Source organism: Lygodium microphyllum, chromosome 15 (assembly GCF_053477565.2).
Source record: "Lygodium microphyllum isolate KBCC chromosome 15, Lygodium_microphyllum_v1.1.10, whole genome shotgun sequence".
In the NCBI taxonomy this organism is placed as follows: Eukaryota; Viridiplantae; Streptophyta; class Polypodiopsida; order Schizaeales; family Lygodiaceae; genus Lygodium; species Lygodium microphyllum.
The window spans coordinates 55204062-55220739 of NC_141149.1; the positions used below are offsets into that span (position 1 = coordinate 55204062).

At 41.2% G+C, this 16678-nt stretch overlaps 4 pseudogenes; all 4 read right to left on the reverse strand.

Annotated features, from left to right (window-relative positions):
• Positions 1–2327: 2327 nt before the first annotated feature.
• LOC148024543 (aspartate aminotransferase, chloroplastic pseudogene) lies at positions 2328–3759 on the reverse strand (annotated as a pseudogene).
• A 147-nt stretch (positions 3760–3906) lies between these two features.
• LOC148024544 (actin-104-like) lies at positions 3907–4671 on the reverse strand (annotated as a pseudogene).
• A 5295-nt stretch (positions 4672–9966) lies between these two features.
• LOC148024545 (aspartate aminotransferase, chloroplastic pseudogene) lies at positions 9967–12800 on the reverse strand (annotated as a pseudogene).
• A 208-nt stretch (positions 12801–13008) lies between these two features.
• Positions 13009–14228, reverse strand: LOC148024546 (actin-3 pseudogene; annotated as a pseudogene).
• Positions 14229–16678: the final 2450 nt, after the last annotated feature.

Consider the following 16678-nt stretch of genomic DNA (forward strand, 5'->3'; position numbering starts at 1 on the left):
ACGAGGAGAGAGAAGGGAGACCCTGCCTGTCACACTGCCTGCCATCATCGCCATCACGGGCTACTGCCGGGGCAGATCCACCTCCATCGCCAGTTGCGTCATGGCCCTACCATCGTCATTCTCACCATAATCATCATCTCCATCTCCCTCAATCGTCGCCTTCACCCCTTCTTCCCAATCATTCCCCTCCACGTCACGTTCTGTGAGCCTTGTGCATAGAGCTTATCCCTGGGAATTTAAACCTAAGCCTCCAAGGCCCTGATCTTGTGTAGGAGAGGAAGATCGCAGACTTTGAGTCTTGAGAACCCATGAGTAACCCAAGGGGAGTTGCTGCAACAAAAAGATACGCTGCATAAATAGCCCCAAAACAAAAGACGCAAGGCGCACGTGTGGGAGTCTCCAACCCAAGTTTACACGTGGACATCGCTGCGAGTCCTCATGCCCAGGTTTTTTAGAAGTTTAATTCCGCATAAAAGGAATGCATTAGGCACGTTTACCTTTCATGGGAAAGTTATGAATGCAAATTACTCATTCATCTTACGAGTTTAGTTGCATGTTTCTCTTTGCGTGTATTTCCAAAGTGACAATCCTAAACGCATATTGCATATATTAAAAAGATGAAATTGTTTAAATGCATCATTGTCTTCCTCGCAAGAAAGAACAAGCACTTAATGCATTTAGGAAATGATTCCCTAGATGTGATTCGTAGGAAATAATCATCAACGTCCATAAAAATGTTGTCCAAGTAATTGCATTACATGGAAGATCAGATTTATGTACCATGCATATTGCATGCAATGTTAATTGCATCCTAGGTTTGTTAAGTGTCGAAGGACAAATTAAAATCATGAATGGTATTGTGACATTCATGAACTTCTTTTATCGAAGATGTTTTGGAAAAAGATGCATTTCATGTTAAATCATGAATTCAATGCATTGGACAAAGGGTTTATAGGAATAATTCTCGTTGAAACTCAACTAGATTTCTATACAAGTTAGTCTAAATCGTCAATCACTATGATTTATGCAAGGAAAAGAAAAGGGTTATTGCAAGCCTTATAGTAGCAAAGAGGGTAAAGTCTATAATTCGCATACTCACATGTAATGTTGCATTTTGGGATTATTTACATCTTTTTAGGAAAAAATTATTAGCATCTTAAGGAAGGATCCTTTCTTATCAAGACAATTAGTTCGAATAGGTAATTCTCTTGCAGTGGTGTAGCTCAAACGGTGATTACCTCAATGCGCTAGGTAGAGTTTAGTACGCTAAAAATTCTGCCTAGTATCGCACTTGGGATACCAAGTCAAAACTTTCAAACCCAAAGGTCCTACCCACATTCACGGAATGTTAGGGATTAGTTAGTCACCCATATAATAACGATCTAGGGTTTTTACCCTAGGGAAAATTAGCCTAATACTCGACTTTTGATTGAGTTTAGGAACCCTAGGGCCAAGCGTTGTTGACCTAGTATGGTTAGGGTTGGGTTGAGTCAAGAGGACATCCCAAACCCTACATCTTGATCAAGCATATTTCTTGACCAAGAAACGCCATGTGATGGGAGAAATCATCCCACAAGTTAGGTGCGACACTTGTCTCGTACAACAAGTTACATCGTCGCATGGCTTTGTGTTGAATCGCAAGATAGATTTACCAGTCCTTGGGACAAGGTTGGTAGGTTCTAGTGTGAGTCTAAATTGCAAGAGGATGAGTAGGTATCCTATTACATTACCCTTCTGTAAGGCTAAGTTGCCAAGTTAGGGTAACTATTAATTGCCTAGCAAGAAATTGACAAATCAAGTCAGAGCGACGAGGTCGCCAGGATTTACAGTCTTAATTTAAGGAACCTAAGGTGTTGGTTAATTTGGGTTAACAGGGTATGATCGTAACCCAAGGATAAAAGGATAAACAAGCAATGAAACCCTTGGGGATCTTGCCAAGTCACAATTGATCCCAGATCGAATGTTGGATGCATTCGGAGAGAAGGATTGATTGTGTTTGTACACTTTAGGAGCATTGTTTGTATTGTTTTGCTCAAAGAACTAAAGATTGAAAAATAATTAATACTTCAGGTTGAAGGCATGGAGGGAGAGGCAGCATCAGTTAACCCCGATTGTCTGCCTAGCCCTATCCAAGGGGGTTGCTAGCCGCGCCGGGTACGTGGACCGAACCCGCTATCGAAGGGTTTTTGAAAGCAAAGTCATGACCACAGAGGTCCTTCAGAAATTCCAAGATAGAATATCAATCAAGTAAATAAGCAAGATGAGAAAATGACGTCAAGTTTCTGTTTTTTTTTTCTGCAATAATTGAAGATGAATAGAAAGCCAAATTAGCTTGCAGTGGCAACTTTGGGTGAAGATGTAATTACATTTGTGGCTCCAATCTGCTTAGCATATAATCCAAGGTTCTTGTTGTAGAACTGTGAAATAAACAACTCCATCCCACGAGTAGCAAATCGTCTTACGGGACTGGCATCATTATTAAGACTGCCACTGGCAAAGCCCTAATAGGCCACATCAAAGAAAGCAGTGTGACTTTTCTCTTGAATAACATCAGCAATGATCTCCTATTGCTCTGAAGTAGGATCAATTCCTGTGGGGTTGTGTGCACAGCCATGTAACATAATGATTGAACCTGCAGTAGCAGCCTTAATATTGGATATCATCCCAACAAAATCTAGACCAATTGTCTTTGGATCAAAGTATCTATAATCTGACCATGGAACACCAGCATCATTCAAAATATTCTTGTGGTTTCCCCAAGTTGGAGAAGAAATAAGCACTTTTGCTCCAGGTAGGTATTGTTGGATGAAGGCCGTTGCAAGTCGAAGAGACCCTGTTCATGAGAGCAACTGAACTGTGGCCACTTTTACTTCTTTGATCACTAGATTATCAGCTCCAAGAAGCAACTCTGCAGTGACTTTGTTGAAATTTGTTAACCCCTCAATCGGAATATATTCTTTGTTCTCGCCCTTCTCTAACATAAGCTTTTTAGCCTTCTTCACAACATTCAAAACATAATGCTGCATGTCCTCTCTTTCCTGTAAGCTCCCACTCCTAAATTTACCATGAAATCGCTTGTGTCCACTTTGAATGCCTCTCTCTAGTCTTGTTCCTCTTTCCCATCTATAGTGGGTGTAGAAATATCTTCAACAGTCTTCACCACTTTAGTCTTATCAACACCTTCCTTCGCTTTATGACTGCTGAAGTGGTCCCGACTGTAGTCTGGATAAGCTCCACTAAGTACTTTTCATCTCAGCCCTCTGCATGTGTTTAGTGTTCATCTTTTCGCACATCGACTTTGCTGATGATTGTCTTTGACCTTCTTCTCAGCAACGTTGTCCTTTGCAGATTAGAGAGCATCATCGGCTTCTTTCACCTTCAGTAGTACCAGTCGTTCGTCCTCGGTTTCCTCCCCTCAAACATCATCGTCTTCACCTTCCACTGTCTCACATGCTCAACTTCATGTTTGTTAAAACCTTCGACTTTTACTTATTTTTGAAATGCATGTTGATGATTCTTCCAGTACTTTGATGCAGCAACACTTCTTTTCATCTTCATCTTCATCACTTCTTTGTTAAACTCATCCTCTTTGTCTTCTGCAATGCTGCCACCGTTTCCTTCATCGTAGCTTCCAAGAACCAAGGTCGATGTCACAATTCGTCCCCAATCACTCAACAAGCTGTTGTCTTCTTTCTCTTCCCCCAGGCAAAGTTTTTCTGGTCCCCCCTTTTCTTAGTATACCACACGCAGCTTTTGCATGCCGAAAAGCAGCCCCTCACAATAGCAGTAGATTTCCGACTCCCATGCGGGCTTACGCAAGACTGCTTGCCCATTTGCACATGATAAGTATGAGCAGCAGCTAAAGGATCACTTGCGTTCAGAATCCCTTGACCAACAATAATTATGTCACTGCCCCTTTCTCCAATAACATTTTCTGGAGCATTGTAGTGCTGCCCAAGAGAGTCTCCACCACTGCCAATTTGTACTCCGGGAGACATATGTATCAAAGCATGATTCCCTTCCAATAAGAGATGGCTGAAAGAGGACTTCAGGGCACCTAAAACATTCAGCACCAATGGTGATGACCTGGCTATCAGGAAGTTCATAGCTCTTTTCAAGGGAAGAGCTGCTTTTGGCTATTTCAAGCTCCTGTTCAAAATCCAAAGCAACATATGCCAGATTTTCCTTCATATCTCTAATAATCTCCCTTTCAGCAATTGTGGCGAAGGAATAACCTCATTCAGCCAAATCAAGATGAAGAATAGCATGCGGTAGTGAATAACCCTCATATATAGGCACAATATGTGTCACATCATCACCAGAATCCAACACAATACCAGTTGTCCTGCCACTGGCATATAGTGAAAGCACAGCTTGAATTGCAACATATATAGCAGGCACATTGAATGTATCACACATTATTTGTATCATCTTCTCTCTATTGGCCTTGGGATTCAGTGAAGCTTCTGTGAGGAGGACTGGATGCTCTTTAGGCGCAACACGGAGCTCATTGTAGAAGGTATGGTGCCAAATTTTCTCTATGTCATCCCAGTTGGTAACAATACCATGCTCAATGGGATACTTTAAAGTCAATATTCCTCATTTAGATTGAGCTTCATCACCAACATAAGCATCCTTCTGCCCCATAGCAACCATAACACCAGTGTGCCGTGGTTGTCCTATAATACTTGGAAATACAGCTCGAGGAGCATCATCTACTTCATTGGCTTTGCATAGTCCAATAGTAACCATACCCACAGTGAGACTATCTAGATGCATCTCTACTTTTTGCATTCTATTGTACATTTCCAATGCATCATCAAATCTTTATGCCTTGATGAGAAAGTCTATAACACAATTGTACATGAAGCTAGCAGGCTCACAACCTAGATCACTCATGTGATCAAACAGTTGCAAAGCCTCATGAATGTGTTCTTGTTGGGTATATCCTCCAATCAAAGAGCTCCATGTCACAACATCTCGATTGGATAGTGTATCAAAAATAACATGCGCATCTGGTAGGTTTCCATACTTGGCATACATGCCAACTAGAGCATTACAGATAAGTTCCTCTTGCTCCAACCCCTTCTCCACTATACTGCCCACGGAGAACAAAATGCAAACACAACGACTAAGTATGTACAAAGTAACAAATGTCACACACAACTTTTTGGTGGATTCCACACCTCGGGTGCATAGTAGTACGACATCCCCCCGCTCTGATCTTGCGCATCCTCCGGATGGGCCAACTACCCATGATCATTGTCGTCAAGATCCACGTACAGATCAATCTCTTCATTGTCTATTTTCGGTATATCAGCAAGATTATCTGTGATATCATCTGTCTCTTCTACTGGAGTTTCTTCTCGTTGCTCTTCTCTTGCAAATTCTTCCAATGCATAATCCTCATAATCTCTTTTCTTGAAAATCTTGATTCTTTTTCCTGCAATGGGCACTCTAAGCACCATCCCATCCAATTCAGTCAGTTCATATATTGCATTGTCAAAGACATGTCTGACTATGTACGGCCCAAATCATCTTTTCACCATCTTTCGAAGTGCAATATACTGATTTTCAAGGCTGCTATCAAAGACTAATACCTAGTCTCCCTCTTCTATTGCTCTAGGCCACAAGCGATGCTTGCTGTCAAACCTGTCCTTATTTCTAAGTCTAGCGACCTTCAATCTGTCAATAGCTAGTTGAATATCCTCTGGTCTTCTCTCCAACTGTTGGATCCAAAGATTCTCATCAATTCCTCCTGCCAAGGTAAAACTGACCAAGTCAAAGCACAAGTCTCAGTCGGCATAACTGGTTTCTGACCATACATCAACTCTGCGGACATATATCGTGTAGTAACACTGTGAGTCGTACGATCAGCCCACAAAGCAAATGGTAGAAGTCTCGGCCATTCTCCAATCCGTCCTCTCCATGCTTTGGCTAATGCTTTCACTATCGTCGGATGCCCTCTTTCATTTTTTCCATTTTCCTCTGGATTGTATGCTGTGGTTGGAGCCAACTTGATTCCTAGTTGAGAGAAAAACTCCCTAGCTTCATTTGTATCCAATTCACCGCGATCTGCAGTGATCTTACCAACACAACCATACCTCCAAAAAATTTCTTCCAATAAGAACTTACACACTGCACTAGTGGTCTTCGTTCTCAAAGGTCTGCCCTCAACATGATTGGTAAGATCCTCTCTAGCCAAAACAATATATCTCATCTGCCATAGACCCATCGGCATAGTAACCAAGTCAACTACCCACTTATAATGAATGCATAGCGGATAGGTCGATTGAAGCTCATCTCGATGATGCACCACGGAATACATCTGACAGTCTCTGCAAGTCTCTACAAAGCGAGAAACATCTCTGTATATGCCTTTCCGCCAATATTTTTCCTTGATTTTCTCATAAGTAGCCTATATTCCTCTATGATCAGCCCAAGGCCTCTCATGAATCTCTCTCATCACCTGTAATTGGGTCTCTTTATCGCAGACAACCCGCAAGGGAAATCCGCCTCTTTTCTTCCGGTGCTTCCAAATAAATCCATCCTTGAGAAAATAACCATAGGCTTTTCTTCTGATCTTCTTGAACTCTTCATATGTCCATTCATCTCTTTTGCTTAGTGTACTAAGGTACTTGCCAATCTGCAATGATTCTCCAACATAGAGTTCTTCTATGAAAGCCACAATATCATAGACATGGCAAACATGATCAACCATAGCGGCTAAAATTTCTACATCATCCTCTTTTGCAAGTAGTGTCTCCTCATCATCATATCTGGCTCTAGACAGCATATCCGCCATCACTGGATTATCTTTTCCTACTATGTGTTTAAATTCTGGATTTAATGACTTGATGTATGCAATCCATCTCAGCATAGCTATATCCGGAGTAGAGCAACTCTTAATCATACCTATCAATGGCAAGCAATCTGTCTCTACCACAACTGGGGCTCCAATAAAGTACTCCTTGTCACATTTGAGAGCCATAAAAATTCCTAGTAATTCCCTCTTGATTTGCGGATACCTTCTATGTCTCTCGTTTAGGACTTTCGCCCCAAATAAAATAGCATACCTATTTCCATTTGCATCATCATGACCCACAGCCCAACCTATGCCAATTGCACTAGTGTCAACTGTCAATACAATAGGCCTTCTACAATTATAATCTGATTTCCTAGAGTAGGAGCAATCTGCAATAACTTCTTCAATTTCTGCATGGCTCTAGTGTGGCTCTCATCCTAATAAAATTTGTGCCCCTTTCTAAGCAGCTAATATAAACAATCTGCTATGTGTGCAAAATGGGGTATCCAAATCATGTAAAACACACAGGATCCAATGAATCTCCATACCTCTGAAGTGGCAGAATAATACTCCGTAATCTTTTCTATAGCATCCACCTTTTCAGGTGAAGGTTTCCTGCCATAATACCCACACATATGTCCAACAATGACAACCTCATTTACTCCAAAAAATAGATTTTTGCCCTGCTAGAAGTTCACTTCTTCTAACCTGGCCAAAATCTTTTCACAAGCTGCAATATGATCAGCCACAAAGTATCTGCATCCCTGCTCATTTAGACTCTCATCATTCTCCTCTTTTGCACACCCCTTAATGGGCACATCATCCAAGAACGGCATGATAAGCTGAGGTATGTACTCATGAAGGACCTTATGCATGGCATTCATCATATGCACAACAGAATTAGTGGCACCTTGAGGCAAGGTACACATCCTGAAAAGCCCAATAGGAGTTCTCATAGTGGTTATGTCCTTGCTTTCCAAGGCCAACCGAAACTGATCATATCCCAATTACAAGTCACCTAAAGAATAGATGGCACGTCCAGCAAATGCTTCTGCAAACTCATCCACAACTAGACCTATACCAACATTCCTGATAGTAACTCTATTTACTGGCTGCATATCTTGTATAAATCGAAGAGTACCATTCTTCTTTGTAACCGTAAACCACCTATTTGAGTATGGTGCAGATGAAGGCTTTAGGATTCCCATCCTAATTTTCTCATTCAACAAGTCAAATAGCTTTGGCAGGTGTGCCCTAGGCACTGGAATAGGTCAGAGGTTCCATGGAATATGAGGAATAGTAAAGATCACCATAGGGGCAACAATATCCGGATTCACACATCCAATCTCATGTGAGAAAAAAACAAACCCCCTTCCATGTCGCTCAAGCATATCCTGAAAGCATTGATTCTCTGAGGGTAGCAAAAAATCACCATTTCCAATTTTTAATTCAGCAAGAGTCTCCGCTGAAAATTTATGGCCTATATGCTCTAGATTCCTCAAAGTTGGCTGCTTGGCAGCCCTCTCTATTTGTTGATCACTATCAGGTGGAAGCGGTCCTACTACCGGCTTCACCTTCTTATCTATAGTCTTGTATTTTGTGTCAACCCTAGCTTCATTATGATCCTCTGCACTACTCAAATCTTGCTGTAAATCAGCAATTCTGCCCTCTGGTGGTGGCTGAATATCCTTAGCCCTCTACTCTATGGACTACATAGGAACAACCCTAAACTCTGGATGCTGAAATATTTCAGTAGTAAACTCTGTTGGCTGAAAGTTTTCAGCCCTCTATGTCTCTGTAGGCTAATCATAATTAGCCACAAACTCTGTTTGCTGAATTTCTTCAGCACTCAACACTTTTTGTTGAGTCACCTCATCCTCTGACTCTATCTGTGACACAAAATCTAAAATTTCATGAAACATGTCCAGGGACTGCTCTGATACATTACTGTGACAACTCTACATATCAGTTTTCAGCATATTTTCCATCTCTATCATCATATTTGTACAAACCATACTATCATACATCCCATCTATATGCTCATCATCCTCTAAAATACCTGCATTTTTCAAATCTTTCTCCTTCTTGCATATGTACTGCATGGCAGCTCTAGGCAACTTAGAGATCTTCTGATAACTCATCAAACTGTTTGCTGAAATTCCACTAAAATTGGAGGAGAAAACACTGTTGCCAGGAGGCGAGAACTCCAATCTCCTCTACTCTGTACCACCGTCGTCTCGCAGAACAGCGGTACCTAATGAAAACCTGAATCCCTCATTGTGGGCAAAGGTGCATCTCGAAGAGTATCTCTGTTTCTTGCATGATTTACACACACAATCATAAACTGGACTACTCTCATACCATCTTTACTGCGAATCCGTGCATAAGCAGATCCATCATCCATTACTTTCATCTCCATGTGCATCTCTGTAATGAATGGTTGTCCTAGGATTATGGGGTAAGAGCATGAATCCTGCACAAAGAAATGGAAATCCTCCTCTACATCTCCAATAGAAATCCTGACAGTGGGATAGGTAGTATACAAATCACCTGCAGTGTTGTCAGCGGCTCTCATATGCCACCCATACTCTACATCCATAGGCCATCTATTACTTTCATAAACTCCATGAACTATGAGATTAATCTTTGAACCATGATCCACCAAAGCAACATAAGGCACCTGTTTCTCTCCAATTTTTACCATTGTTTCTGTAGTTTCCCTAGCCCAATGACTCCGCAAAAAATGACTACGCGGTACCAAGATAGGCTCATCAATTCAGCATAATGCATAAGCTGAACTCTCTTCTCTGTCTGCGGAAAAACAGAAGCATTCTTAACCATAACCTCATCCTCATCCTCATCCAACTCCCCAATCAGAACTCCCTGTGTATCAGTAGTAGGAAATGTATGTCTTTTCCTCTTTAGGACTTCTTGGAACTGATCTTGAAACTATCTTTTCGAGATGCCCAAAACCTTAGAAATAGTAAAAGTCACCTCACTGCCAAGTATCTTGTCATTAAAGATTTTCTTCATGTTCGTAGATATCTCAATATCGGACATTAATCTAAACTCTGGTTGCTTTCTCTGTCTAGGTTCCTATATATTTTCTTTCTTTTGAGCATCCTCCATTTGTCGTTCTGGCCCTGGTCTCAAAGACGGCCCTACAGTAGGTGAAGTAACAAACTCACTCCCTCTAGTCTTTTTAGCTGCATTTGGATTCTCTTCATCTCTCTTATGCTTCTCCTCAACAAGTACATCTGCTCCTTGAGACTTGACCAAGTAGGCATAAATAGTATACCTGTCAACAGGCAAATCCCAACCTATCTCAGATTTGATGCTAGAACCTGCACTAGTCAAAACTGTTTGCTCAATTTTCACCTTGTTTGTCGTCTCCATAGCATAAGTCCATAATGTTGACTGACTCTCTGATCCTTTCTCAATCTGAACTCCATATGCAGAAGCATCTCCTCTAGCTGCCACATAACAAGTAGGCGCAGCCATATCATCTACTAATTTCTTCATTCTGCCTTTCCCAAAATTGGTAGCAAGTGGAGCTCCTGTTTCAGTCAACCAGATCTTGCCATCTTGTCCCCAAAATACCAAATTCTTCCTCCTTGCATCTTGAAAAGATTCACAATCCCTACAATACTGATGGTCCGTACTATCACACCAAATACATCTTCGATCTCTCCTAGGTGCACTAGGAGCACTAGGAGCACTAAAAGCACTAGGAGCACTAGAAGAAATAGTAGGTGCGGTCGAAGCAAATTGCTCTTTCAATTTTCCCACCAATTCTTCTTTAACTGACTCCAGTGTCTAATTCATTATGCCTTTGATTATGTCATCAAGAGAGGAAGGAACCAACAGAGCGGATGGTTTTGGAGCAGAAGGACCCGATATTGGTCTTGGAACAGGAGGAACAAGAGGATTAGAAACAGTAGGCACTGGCATAGGCCAAGAAAGTGGCTGAGGAAGAGAAGAAATGATAGGGGTAGAAGCAGACATAGGAGTAGAAGATGGCATTGGTATCATGGATCCATTCTGTAAGCGGGTCTTCTGTATCCGCCTCTTGGTCAAAGTCGAGACCGCATCCTGGGCATCTTGCCAAATTTTTTAAAGACCCATAGGCTTTGTGCAATCTTCAAGAAGCTCTCCTAATTCTTCCTAAAGAGCAAGATCTGTAACTTGCAAGAAAAGCTCAACTTTCTCAACATCCAATGCTCTTTGTTCAATGGCATCAAGCTGACTATACCTCTCTTCAAATTCTCGTATCAATTCTGAAGCAGCTAGACCTTTGTTTGGCATGTAGACCCACTCTCGGAATGATCGCCATGTAGCCATCCCAAAGTCCTCAAGAAAATACTCCTCTTTCAAGGCCTTCTTAAAATCTTGCCAATGCGAATTTTGAAGAAAAAGATCAGTCACTTTTACCCTCAAGGCAGGTGTGACAAGGCGAAGGAAATATTTACTCATAAGTCCTGTTGGTACTCCAGAAAATCCCATCTTGATCTCATATGTCTTCAAATAAGCCAATACATTACGGCCATCAAATAGCTTCTTTTCATTCTCAACTTCTTCAATCGCCTTAGTCACACGATTGCATTCTCTTGCTCCGAATATAGTTGCCTTTGCTGAGACAATTGTTGATGTAACTGCTACTATTGTTGCATATACAATTGTGTCTGCTAATTTTGAAGCTGCATATACATAGACATATTCTACAAAATCTGCTTTAAATCATTTGTAGAGAAGTACTTGAAGCAGAAGTCGATGATGAAGCTGAAGTAGAGGACAAAGCACGAATCATAGAAGAGGCTGAAATTGATGCTGAAGTATCTCCCATTCTGAAATTTTTTTAATGCGACGCTTTCACATCGGGTTCACCAAAGATGTGGAAGGGATTTCGAAAGAAAAGTCGCGACCATAGAGGTCCTTGAGAAACTCCAAGATAGAAGATCAATCAAGCGAATAAGCAAGATGAGAAAATGACATCAAGTTTCTGGGTTTTATTTCTACAATAACTGAAGATGAATAGAAAGCCAAATTAGCTTGCAGTGGCAACTTTGGGTGAAGATGTAATTACATTTGTGGCTCCAATCCGCTCAGCATATAATCCAATATTCTTAATATAGGATTGTGAAATCAACAACTCCATCCCACGAGTAGCAAATCGTCTTACGGGACTGGCATCATCATCAAGACTGCCATTGGCAAAGCCCTGATAGGCCACATCAAAGAAAGCAGTGTGACTTTTCTCTTGAATAACATCATCAATGATCTCCTATTGCTCTTAAGTAGGATCAATTCCTGTGGGATTGTGTGTACAGCCATGTAACAGAATGATTGAACCTGCAGGAGCAACCTTAATATCGGATATCATCCCATCAAAATCTAGACCAACTGTCTTTGGATCAAAGTATCTATACTCTGACCATGGAACACCAACATCATTCAAAATATTCTTGTGGTTTCCCCAAGTTGGAGAAGAAATAAGCACTTTTGCTCAAGGTAGGTATCGTTGGATGAAGGCCGCTGCAAGCCAAAGAGACCATGTTCATGAGAGCAACTGAACTGTGGCCACTCTTCCTTCTTTGATCACTGGATTATTAGCTCCAAGAAGTAACTCTGCAGTGACTTTGTTGAAAGTTGTTAACCCCTCAATCGGAATATATTCTTTGTTCTCGCCCTTCTCTAACATAATCTTTTTAGCCTTCTTCACAACATTCAAAACATAAGGCTACAAGTCCTCTGTCCTGTAAGCTCCCACCCCTAAATTTAGCTTGAAATCGCTTGTGTCCACTTTAAATGCCTCTCTCTAGTCCTGTTCCTCTTTCCCATCAATAGTGGGTGTAGAAACATCTTCAACAGTTTTCACCTCTTCAATCTTATCAACACCTTCCTTCGCTTTATGACTACTGAAGTGGTCATGACTGTAGTCTGGATAAGCTCCACTAAATACTTTCATCTCAGCCCTCTGCATGCGTTTAGTGTTCATCTTTTCGCACATCGACTTTGCTGATGATTGCCTTTGACCTTCTTCTCAGCAACGTTGTCCTCTGCAGATCAGAGAGTGTCATCGGCTTCTTTCACCTTTAGCAGTACCAGTCGTTCGTCCTCGGTTTCCTCCCCTCAAACCTCATCGTCATTACCTTCCACTATATCACATCCTCAACTTCATGTTTGTTGAAACCTTCGACTTTTACTTATTTTTGAAATGCACGTTGATGATTCTTCCAGTACTTTGATGCATCAGCACTTCTTTTCATCTTCATCTTCATCACTTCTTTGTTAAACTCATTCTCTTTGTCTTCTGCAATGCTGCCATCGTTTCCTTCGTCGTAGCTTCCAAGAACCAACGTCAATGTCACAATTCATCCCCAATCACTCAGCAAGCTGTTGTCCTCTTTCTCTTCCCCTAAGCGAAGTTTTTCTGGTTCCCCCTTTTCTTAGTATACCACACGTAGCTTTTTCATACCGAAAAGCGGCCCCTCACAATAATAGCAGATTTCCGACTCCCACGCAGGCTTACGCAAGATTACCTGCCCATTTGCAGACGAGAAGTATGAGCAACAGCTAAAGGATCACTTGCCTTCAGAATCCCTTGACCAACAATAATTATGTCACTGCCCCTTTCTCCAATAACATTTTCTGGAGCATTGTACTACTGCCCAAGAGAGTCTCCACCACCGCCAATTTGTACTCCGGGAGTCATATGTATCAAAGCAGGATTCCCTTCCAATAAGAGATGGCTGAAAGAGGACTTCAGGGCACCTAAAACGTTCAGCAGCAATGGTGATGACCTGGCCATCAAGAAGTTCATAGCTCTTTTCAAGGGAAGAGCTGCTTTTGGCTATTTCAAGCTCGGGTTCAAAATTCAAAGCAAGATATGACAGCTTTTCCTTCATATCTCTGACAATCTCCCTTTCAGCAGTTGTGTTGAAGGAATAACCTCGTTCTATTAGAACCTTCATCAATGCATCAGTCAAGTCTCGTCCAGCCAAATCAAGACGAAGAATAGCATGCGGTAGTGAATAACCCTCATATATAGGCACAGTATGGGTCACATCATCACTAGAATCCAACACAATACCAGTTGTCCTGCCACTGGCATATAGTGAAAGCACAGCCTGAATTGCAACATACATAGTAGGCACATTGAATGTACCAAACATTACTTGTATCATCTTCTCTCTATTGGCCTTGGGATTTAGTGAAGCTTCTGTGGAGGAATGGATGCTCTTCAGGCGCATTATGGAGCTCATTGTAGAAGGTATGGTGCCAAATTTCTCTCCATGTCATCCCAGTTGGTAACAATACCATGCTCAATGGGATACTTTAAAGTCAATATTCCTCATATAGATTGAGCTTCATCACCAACATAAGCATCCTTCTGCCCCATAGTAACCATAACACCAGTGTGCCGTGGTCGGCCTACAATACTTGGAAATACAGCTCGAGGAGAATCATCTACTTTATTGGATTTGCATAGTCCAAGAGTAACCATACCCACAGTGAGACTATCTGGATGAATTTCTACTTTCTGCATTTTGTTGTACATTTCCAATGCATCATCAAATCTTTATGCCTTGATGAGAAAGTCTATAACACAATTGTACGTGAAGCTAGCAGGCTCACAACCTAGATCACTCATGCGATCAAACAGTTGCAAAGCCTCCTGAATGTGTTCTTGTTGGGTATATCCTCCAATCAAAGAGCTCCATGTCACAACATCTCGATTGGGTAATGTATCAAAAATAACATGAGCATCTGGCAAGTTTCCATACTTGGCATACATACCAACTAGAGTATTACAGATAAGTTCCTCTTGCTCCAACCCCCTCTCCACTATACTGCCCATGCAAAACAAAATGCAAACACAACGACTAAGTATGTACAAAGTAACAAATGTCACACACACAACTTTTTGGTGGATTCCATACCTCGAACGCACAGTAGTATGACACCACCGCGAGAGGTCTCTCTGTGGGCGCTAGTTGGAGCAAGAGGACGCTTGGGTGCCAGGGGGGGCTCTGGCCGTAAATCCCTTGCCTTCGGGTCCTCCACAAGAGGCCGATGTGACTCAAGATTGGATCTCCAAGCCTGTATGCTAGTCTACGGGCGAAAACTTTTATTAATAATCCCTGAGGATTGCTGGATTGACTTCGGGCGGATTATGGATTGCCTTCGGGTGGATTATGGATTGCCTTTGGGCCGATTTTGGAATAGCCTTTGGGCTGGATTATATGATGTATTCCAAATATAAATATGATCAATTGTTGAAAAGGAACTTGCTTGACATTGTTTTTCTATATCAGTGCTAAGATTACGTGAAGGAACCAGTGAATAATTGGCTAATTAAGAAAGATATTTTTGCGTGTCAAACTAAATGTGATAGATAATTAGACAACTAAAGCAACCCTGAGGAAAGTGCAGTGGATGTGGCCATGGGTCTGTCCTGCGGATGGGTGGTCCCGGTTGGCTAGGAACTTTTCTTGAAGGAATTTGGCAGCAAGGAACGATGACTTAGAATCTAGAGTACTAGAGACCCAATTTATGTTGTTTTAGGGGAACGTAATGGGACTATCCCTTACGGGCTAAGAGGTCGAGCTTTGTATCTCTCTCGTTTCCCATTCTCCTTGAACCAAGTGCAGCATGAATCCGCTTCAACCCTGACGTGTCTGTGTAAAGTAGTTCACGTGGGGTTCGATGCTAGCTGCCAATCCAAGAATTTGACCATTAGGAAAACTCTAATTCAGGTCAGTCCTAAGTGAGAATGGCCAGAATGCTTCCGCTTCGTGGCAGACTCGAAAGGACCTAGATCGCAAACCCCATGACATTCCATGGGAGTGCCGGACAACGCTTTCTAGACTCTCTTCCTGATGGGCTGCTAAGACGTGTCCTGTAAGTGAATAGGGGGACATGTTAGACAAGATAAAGGCTTGGTAGATGAAAATAATCCTCTATTGGTTAGAAGAAAAGCCCTCCTTGGAACCCATGAATAGTTCTTCCATTGTGGTGAAGCGTCTCTAAGAAGACCTCATAAGAGGGAATAATACATTTTGGATCTTTTGATGGCACACAAGTGGTAAGAGTTGATTTTTAACATAGTTGTGATGCTTAAATTCTTCAATAATTTTCAAAGCATCCTTCTTGAATTGAGTTGCTACTCTATGAAACTTGAACTTGTCAAACCATAATCATTAAAACTATTTTCACATGGACCTCAAACAAGGCACCTTCAAACTTGAAATTAGAATCTCAATGCAAATTTAATACACGTCACATGTATGAATGTAAAAAGCTAAAAATAATTGTACTTGGTCAAAATTTTTTACAAATTTCATGCAAAGAATTAGCATCATCTAATCTTCTATTATGTTATTTTAATCCTATGATTTCATCTGACCATTGGATCTCATAATAATTAAAATAAACATGTCAGTGTGTAGCATTTTTTTCTCTACACAACTGAAAAGAAATCAAGCTTTGGAAAGTTCCCTTTGTTGCAAAACAAGAACTCAACAAGTGGAACTTGTATCACCATTAGAAATATGAAATTACTTTTAGTAGTACTATGTTAGAAAAGTGACAAGGAGGAGAACTGTAAGGATGTGATGAGAGACAACATATCCATGTGATAAACAGACAACACAACTTCTCTAGATCAACCTCATATATTAATGAATACATTTTTTTAAAGACTTAACTCTCATATTCATCACATTTAGTCCTGCAAAGCTATATATTGCTAGAGTTTCTGTGACATTCAATACACACTTGTCACAAGTATACATTTCCCATTCACTATCCTCCTTCAAAGCTATATATTGCTAGAGTTTCTGTGACATTCAATACACACTTGTCGCAAGTATG